The 8,310-nt window shown below is 45.5% G+C and overlaps 1 pseudogene; it reads right to left on the bottom strand.

Moving 5' to 3' along the window:
- Nucleotides 1-3,928: 3,928 nt before the first annotated feature.
- LOC127482895 (dnaJ homolog subfamily A member 3, mitochondrial-like) lies at nucleotides 3,929-7,272 on the bottom strand (annotated as a pseudogene).
- Between the last annotated feature and the right edge of the window lie 1,038 nt (nucleotides 7,273-8,310).

Here is an 8,310-nt window from a genome sequence, read left to right as displayed (position 1 = left end):
CATGGGGATTCCTGAGAACAGAGAAAGGGGAAGCCCACGTTCAGTGATTGTCAGCTGACCTTAAGTAACTGGCATCTTTGCTCTGGTCCTAGTCATACCTTATGTGTAATGATTGGAGTGCGTGATTTTGAGAACCTAGTCAGTAGCAGGAGTTCCATCACTTAGTTTGTACCAAATGCAAAAGAATGTATAATATAGTCCTTTAGTAAAGATTAATTCACAAGGATTAGGATCGGAGGTTAGTCTTCTCCTACTTACCACCAATGAAAATGTATAGTCATGTAACTGTGGTCTCTGATTATGTTTTCATTTATAGTAATTTAATTCAGTTAAATAATTATTTTTAAAAGGTGAACAGGTAAGATTAATATAACCTTTCCTCACAATCTTTTGAGGGTCTACAACATAAGTCAAACCTTGTTATTAGTCCAGTTTTAAATCCATATCTATACATAACTATAGAGTATATCATATACAAAGGAAGTCAGCTTTTACATGGATTTGAATTTGGAATATTACTGTATAAACTATTGCATATGAAGTTTGAAATAATTCAATAAAGACTTTGTAAATTATCAAGAATAATATAACTTCCTCAAGCAGTTTTATTGAGTTAAGACTATTATTCACTTATGCAATTCATCCATTAAAAATACAGAATTCAAAGGTTTTCACAGAGATGTGTAACCATAATCAACTTTAGAATATTTTTATCACCTCAAAAAAAAAAAAAAAACCTGCATGGGTTGGCACTGTGGCACAGTTAGTTAAACCTCTGCTTGTGACGCTCTCATTCCATATTGGAGTGTTGGTGTGAGTCCCAGCTGCTCCTCCTGATTTAACTCCCAGCTGACATGCATGGGAAAGCAGTGAAAGACGCCTCAAGTACTTGGGCCCCTGCAACCCACATGGAAGACCAAAATGAACTTGCTGCCTCCTGGCTTCAGCCTGGCCCAGACATGGCTGTTGTGGACATTTGGAGAGTGAACCAGTGGATCTCTCCCTCTCCCCCCACCCCTCTCTCCCTTTCTCTCCCTCATTCTATCACTCTGCCTTTAAAATAAATAAATATTAAAAAAAAAACTCAATAACCTTTAATTGTTTCTTCACTATTTCCCATCCCACCAAACCTAAGCAAACACAGTGTGCAGTTTCTATAGCTTTTTCTACTGTGTACATTAGATATAATTAATGGTGAGATCCAAGTGTTCTCACGCTTAATTCCGAGACCCCATCACTCAAGTGGTCTTACCTACCTCTCAGCTCTACTCACCCAGAACATAGTCCTGGCAATAGGAAACTAGGAGCGGGAGGAGAAATAATGCTGTCCAACCCCTCAGAAGGCTTTAGAGCACTAATTGACAGCTTTGAGGAGAGGGAACCCTGTGTATTTAGCTGCACTTGTCTGGAGTTGATTTCCTGTTCCACTGAGGAAGGAAAAGGGAGGGAGGTAGCAGGTCTGGGTTGAAATGCCAGGAGTCTCCATGCTATTATTCAATCTTAGCAGAATTTCAATAATAAATATATCTCATTGCTATATATCATTTTAAATATTTAAAAACTATTTTTAAAAAAACTTTTTAAGGAATACAAATTTTATGTATTTCATATATACAGATTTAGGTAGATAGTGATTCTTCCCACCCTATTCCGAATTATTTTTAAAAATATTTTTATGTATCTGAAAGGCAGAGAGACAGAGATCTTCCACCTTCTAGTTCAGTGCCCGGTCGCTCACAGTATCTTGGGCTAGGCCAGGACGAAGCAAGAAGTCTGGAACACCAGCCAGGTCTCCCATGTGGATGACAGCATGCAAATACTCAGGTTGTTACCTGTCATTTCCCAGGCTGTGCATTAGCGGGAAGCTGAAATCAGAATCAGAGCTAGCACTTGAACCCAGGCACTCTGATAAGAAACAGGAGCATCCAAAGTGGCATCTTAACAACTGAACCAAATACCCACATCTCCAGTTTCCAAAGACTTGAAATGATTGCTCTGTTTTTACATACTACTGAATGAGGGTCCAAACAGCTACTCTCACTGTCAGGTAGAAGGCTCCTGAGGAATCATGCATAACTACTGGTTGCCTATAATTGCCACAAGGTAATAACACATTAACTAGCAAAAAGAATTAAAACTTAACCAGTTGTCAATATCATGTGAATGAGTTACATGATTAATTTTGTGCTTTGCAGGCTTTGCAAGTGATTTTACAGCACCTTCTCCTACCTGGCTCTAGAGAGATTAAATTGTGTCTGATAGAAATAGTAATCAGGCTGTATGGCTTGAATCAATATTAACCCTCCCCCCCCCCCCCCCCCTTAGAAACATTTTTAGTTTAAGGAAATTAGCTAACCCGCTGAGCAATTCTGAGAGGCATTATTATGTGGTCTGACCACTCCAGGCACTAAATTCCTGGATGAAACATTCATTGTATACCCAGGTCATTTGGTTATTGATGACAATGCCTGAGAAAGTTTCATTGGAAGGTAATGAAATAATTAATTGAAATGCAAAGAAGCCAACAGTCCAATGTCATAGAACAGTTGAGTTGAACAACTAATACTCTTGTTCTGATTCTAGGCTTATCAAAGTCCTAACAAATTGGTTTTCCATACAGTTCACTTACAGGGTAGGGTGATAGGAAAGCTGGTATCTGCTTTATCCCACACCACATTCTTTCTTTATAAGTGACCTAGTGGCCTGAGAACTTACTAACTTCATCTCTTATGAGCTAGATCAGGGTGAGTCAGCCTCCCTGGTCCAGCCAGTCTTGGACAGTGACAAGAATGACTTGTGGGTGTGTAAGCTGGTGGACTGTGTCCTAGACATTGGTAAATCAAAGCCAGCACTACTTGAATGATTAATCAGCTGTCCCTTGCCCCAAAAGACAGCCAGATGTGACTGCTCACTTCTGTTTAAAACATTTATGCCAACACCTGAGTTCTCAGAAGAATAGCATTTCCCATCGAATCACTTCAATAAGATTGTGTGACTCAATCAGCTACTTGTGTAAGAAGACAACTGCTTTACACAAATTCTCCACAAAGTTATATTAAAAGGAAAGGGGAAGAAATTTTAATCAAACTATACTACATGATTGGCATAACTGTTTCAAGTAGACACAACCATCGTGTAGACTTAACTACTGAATCTGAATATTATTCCATTTATGAAATAAACAGATAACAGTTACCTAAATTAGTCATGGAGAAATGGAGAAATATGTTGTCACTTGATTTTACTGTTACCAGGCAGTCTAGAGGGCTCTGCAAGTAGGGCTCAGTGCTGGTGTTCTGGAATCTTCTCCAAGGTGCTCTGGCCACAAAGAAGCGGCTTCTGCTACATGGCCTAGTTTCTAATGGTCCATTTTCCAGTGCTTGTGTAATTTCATTCACCATCCCCCTCCCTGTGTGTTTCATGCCCAGTATAGCTCAGGATCTGGCTCTGTTGCCAGATTCTTAGCCTCTTTGAGACTCTGATCTTGACATGAATGTAGCAATTTTCAGGACCATGGCTGTTAATCCTGGGGTGCATTTCCCAATCAGCTGATTCCTAGGGGGTATCAGTACATTGACTGTCTCATAAAGCCTCTGAGCTCTGGCTGTTTCTCCAAGAATAGCCTCAACTTAGAAATTAAGAGATCTGGGCCTGTACCATGGCTCAATTGGTTAATCCTCCGCCTGAGGTGCTGGCATCCCATATGGGCGCTGGGTTCTAGTCCCAGTTGCTCCTCTTCCAGTCCAGCTCTCTGCTGTGGCCTGGGAAGGCAGTGGAGGATGGCCCAAGTGCTTGGGCTCCTGCACCCGCATGGGAGACCAGGAGGAAGCACCTGGCTCCTGGCTTCGGATCAGGATAGTTCTGGCCATGGTGGCCATTTGGGGGGGTGAACCAACAGAAGGAAGACCTTTCTTTCTGTCTCTCTCTCTCACTGTCTAACTCTATCTGTCAAATAAAAAAGAATTAAGAGATCCAAGTGGATATCTGCAGTGTCCCTCCAAAACACAGGTTTCTTCTGCATCCTGAACATGATTAATTTTTCTCCTTTTCTCACAAGCATCTCACAACCTGGCCATTTTCAAATCCTGTAGGCATGGGGATCATCACCCACTTTTGCTTGGCTTGTTCTCCTCCCATGTAGATGATGCAAGGAGTTGTAATGATGGAACCAGGACTACTACATCCCCACAACATGGAGCACATCACAAAAGGGGCCACATTGATGGTTTCCAGGCTGGAGCTGCCACAGGAGTGGCAATGCTGCATCTGGGTGTCTGGCTTGTTCCCTTGGCTCTTGGAGCACTCACAGATATCTATGAAGTTCTTGGAGTTCATAAATATCTATGAAGTTCAAGGAACATCTTTGAGATTTAGCTGATTTACTTCAATGTAACATCTTTGATGTTCCTTATTGATGCCCTTGGAAGCTTGATTCAATGTCAACTCCATGATGTATTCCCGAGGGTGACTGACCTCCCCAAACATCTTCTTGAATAGCTCCTCAGGTCAACAGTGAGGACAACCTTCCAGTAGTTCTACCCAGAGCTGGCAGCCACAGGTTCAAAGCCAGTGGGGCCACAGTCATCATGCTCTTCCCTCTTTACTTCATCACTCAACATTTCAAAGGCTTCTGTCACTTGAGAGAACTTCTCATTGGCTTTGGAAATCACCCTGTTTGTGTCTGAGTGTTGTTGATAGGGGATGAGGCAGGTAGCAACATTAGGGCCACGAACAGAAAGCCACACCTCCTCTGCCCTAAGAAATCCTATCCACCCATCAGTCAAATAACACCTTTTTCCAGGATGGATCTTCTCTCACCTGGGACCTGGGGGCAGTACCGTATAACCACTCCCCTTTTCAAAGCCATAAGAGGCCAGAAACAGGGAGCAGCTTGCCCTTGCCCTTGCCCTTGCCCTGTGAGACAGTGTGCTGAGGCGCTATTTCTGTAGTTCTTACTCCTGTCCTTTTCCCTTCCTGGCCACTCTTTTTCTGAACAATGCCCAGGTATGTGCATGTTTTCCTCATTTTTCAAATAAACCTTTATTTGAAATGTGTACCGCATTTGTGCCTGTACTTAGAATGCTTCTCTAGGTAAAAGGCCAGGACCTGGAATAGGATTTTAGACCCCACCTTGCCCACAATAGCATTTCTTGGCAAGCTGATAATAGGCTTTCTTGGTATCTTTCTGGCTGGCATTTGGAGGCTATCCTAACATCTGGTAATAATCTTCTTTGGCCAAAGGAGTGCTCATGTGGAAAGAAGCAGTACACATAAAAGGGTGACTTCTTGCTCCTGTGAGTCTGACGTGGAGCCCAGGGGCTCTGAAGGCAGGGCTCGAAGGCAGCACTATTCAATTTCAAGGCACCAAGACCTGCATGGGAGGGTGAGTCCTTGAGAACCCCAATGCTACCAGCAATCAATGTGTAGTGCACTGAGGGGCTTTCTTGGCTCAGGGATCAGCATAACCAAATGTTAAACACGCATCCTCTACTTTCAGATCTGTATCACTTGGTTGTATACTGTGTTACCTTCTGATATAACTTTGTATAGAGCTATGAATGAAAATGGAAAGTAAGGTATCTAAACAATGGGGACTGCTAGAATTACAAATTGTAAAGCAAGGATTATTCTGTGGCTTATCTCTCTGTTTCTCTGGGCATTTAGGAAACTCAGAATAACAGGGGATAGAAAATTCCAAAGCTAATTAAACCAACACAGTGGGTGTTTTACTTTCAAACAAAAATGGATTCCTTGCCAGATAAAACTTGACTTGCTCTTGGTTACCAGTGTGAACCCAATTGGAACATTTGATTCTAGGCTTAGAGTTCTGCCTAGAAAGTCGTTTCTGGCTGCTGAGATTGAGCTGATTTACTTTAATGTAAGAAATGTTTATTGGGTAACTACTTAAAAGGCAACAAAGCTCACAAGATGTTACCCTCCCCCACTTCCTCCCCTTTTGTTGAGACCCTGGGTGCAGGAACCAAGCTCAATCTCCCTCAGACTCCCTGCAAAACAGATAAGCTGCAGGGGGCAGCTTTTGAAACCCGGTAAGAGAAAAGTTCCCAGCAGCTTCTAAAAGCCCCCTACTCCCTACTTCCTGCCAGCTGCAGGCCCCCTACTCCCACCAGCTGGGGCAGATTCCCTCTTCAGCCCAGCATTATAAGCACTCCGCAATAAAGCAACCCATTTCTGTTGAGGTCGGTCTCCTCTCCTTCTTCTGTCTCCTTTTTGGGGGTTACAAAAGGCCAGAACCCGAGCTATTCCAAACCTAACACTACTAAATGACGAAAATTTCCTTAAGGAGCTTACAGAAAGGGCTTGACCCACATACAAATAAACAGGCAGCTACAACACTCATATAACGTAATATCATTAAATCTTAGTGCTGCCAATGTGAAACCAGAGAAATAGCAGCATGGCTTTGTGAGGATTTATTCTTATTTTTTTGATAAACTGTTAAACTGGGGGGAGGGGAGAAATCATCCTAGTAGACAAAGCAAGTGTTTGTCTTCAGGTAGTGGGATTATATTTTCCTTTATAATCATCTGCACTTTTTGGCTTTTCTAAAGTGATTATGGGACCAACATTTGGTGCAGTGGTCCTGTTTCCTAGAATAACGGTAGGAATCAAGTGCCTGCAAAGGGATCAGCCAGTGTGTGGCTTCCACAGAGTGCCAGCCCTCTGTCATCCAGACTATAATGAAAACAGCTGCTGTACAGAGCGTCAGACTGGCACCCGCCCCACTGTGACCCTATTGTCAGCATAATTGGAGGTGCTGGAGCCATCGGATGGACCCCAGGAACGTGGTGGAGGAAAGAGCAAAGAACCCGTGGAAGGCAGAGTAGGGTGGGGGCGCCCTCCTGGTCCACACCGCAGGAAGAGGACTTGGAAAAGGAATACAGACAGGTGCCGCGGACGACCTGCCTGCAGGCCAGCTGCGCCCTTCGCGGACAGTCGCGCTCAGGACATCCAGGCACAGCACTTGGGTGAAAAAATAGAAAAATCCGGGCAGGTGCTTCCCACTACCTGACCCTATGAGGGTCAGAGGCCGACTGAGGTCCCTCCCCACCTCTCAGAAGGCAGCTTAAGTTGTTCGGTTCCCACCTGCAGAGAGACTTGGAGGAAAAGAATCACAGCCAGCCTGCAGGGCGAGTTCGCATCGCCATCTCCGGCCCTCTTCGTGCAGCCCTGCAGCTCATCGCCACTGGTGGCGGGAGTCGCGGCAGCCCAGTGGCCGTACGCTGCAGGACAGCCAGCTCTTCTGCGGTCCATCTGCGCTGGACCCAAAGGGCGCAGAGTTGGGCTGCGGGGCCCGCGTGAGCAACACGCAACTCTGCCGGGGTAGCCCAACTCTGCGCTCTTTGGGTCCAATCTCCAGGGAAGAAACCACCCACCCACCTTCCGGCAGAGCAAGGTAGGGTGTTGTTGGCACACGTCGGGTCTCCCTTGGCCACTGCCATGTAAAGGCCACCACAGGGTGGAGCCCAGCGCCCAGGGCGACAGGGGCCCACCGCCAGCCCCAGCCATCAGACCCGCTCTGCCTCTGGCCTTGGAGGTGTCCACGCAGGCAGGCGTAGTGCATACACACAGCGACAGCTGGTGGCAAGAAAGGACCTTGATTCTGCAGGAGCAGAATCACAGTCGTCCACTACGCAGGGCTGGCTCCATGCATTCTCCGGCATCCCTCAGATGGCATCCCCAGGAGCGTGTGTTTGGTTCTGGGGCGGGAGATGGGGGCAGCGGTTTCGGTTCTGTTGGGCCCTTGGTTTTTGCAGGAGGTGGTACAGGAGGACAAAGAAGCACATGCAAAGAAGCCAGCTTTTCCGTGGACGTGCAAAATACAATCGGAAGCAAAGATCATGACATACACGTGCATCAGACGGCACACCTGCAAAAGGTCATGGGGTCGGTGTCTGACACTGCGGAGGTGATGGAGAAACCCATGTGGTCCTTGTCGGGTGGCATTCACTCTGGAAAACAGTGGAATCTTTTCCAAAGGACAGCAAACAAATGCAGAAGCACTAAGTACAATTTCCACTCAGTGACTCAAACCAGCTGGCATTGATTCCAGGGAAGGGAACACTTAGAAGCAGCTAAAGGTTGCTCCAACATGTCTGGGAGGCTCCAAACTTGCTGGGCCTCCTAAATAGATTCCCCTCTTGGGGCCTGTGCAGTGGCACAGTGTGTTAAAGCCTCGGCCTGCAGTGCAGGCATCCCATATGGGTGCCGGTTCTAGTCCCAGGTGCTCCACTTCCCATCCAGCTCTCTGCTATGGCCTGGGAAAGCAACAGGGAATGGTCCAAGATCTTG

Source organism: Oryctolagus cuniculus, chromosome 1, assembly GCF_964237555.1.
Source record: "Oryctolagus cuniculus chromosome 1, mOryCun1.1, whole genome shotgun sequence".
Classification (NCBI taxonomy): domain Eukaryota; kingdom Metazoa; phylum Chordata; class Mammalia; order Lagomorpha; family Leporidae; genus Oryctolagus; species Oryctolagus cuniculus.
The sequence above is the reverse complement of the archived record's forward strand: the minus strand, read 5'-3'. Positions and strand labels throughout refer to the sequence as shown.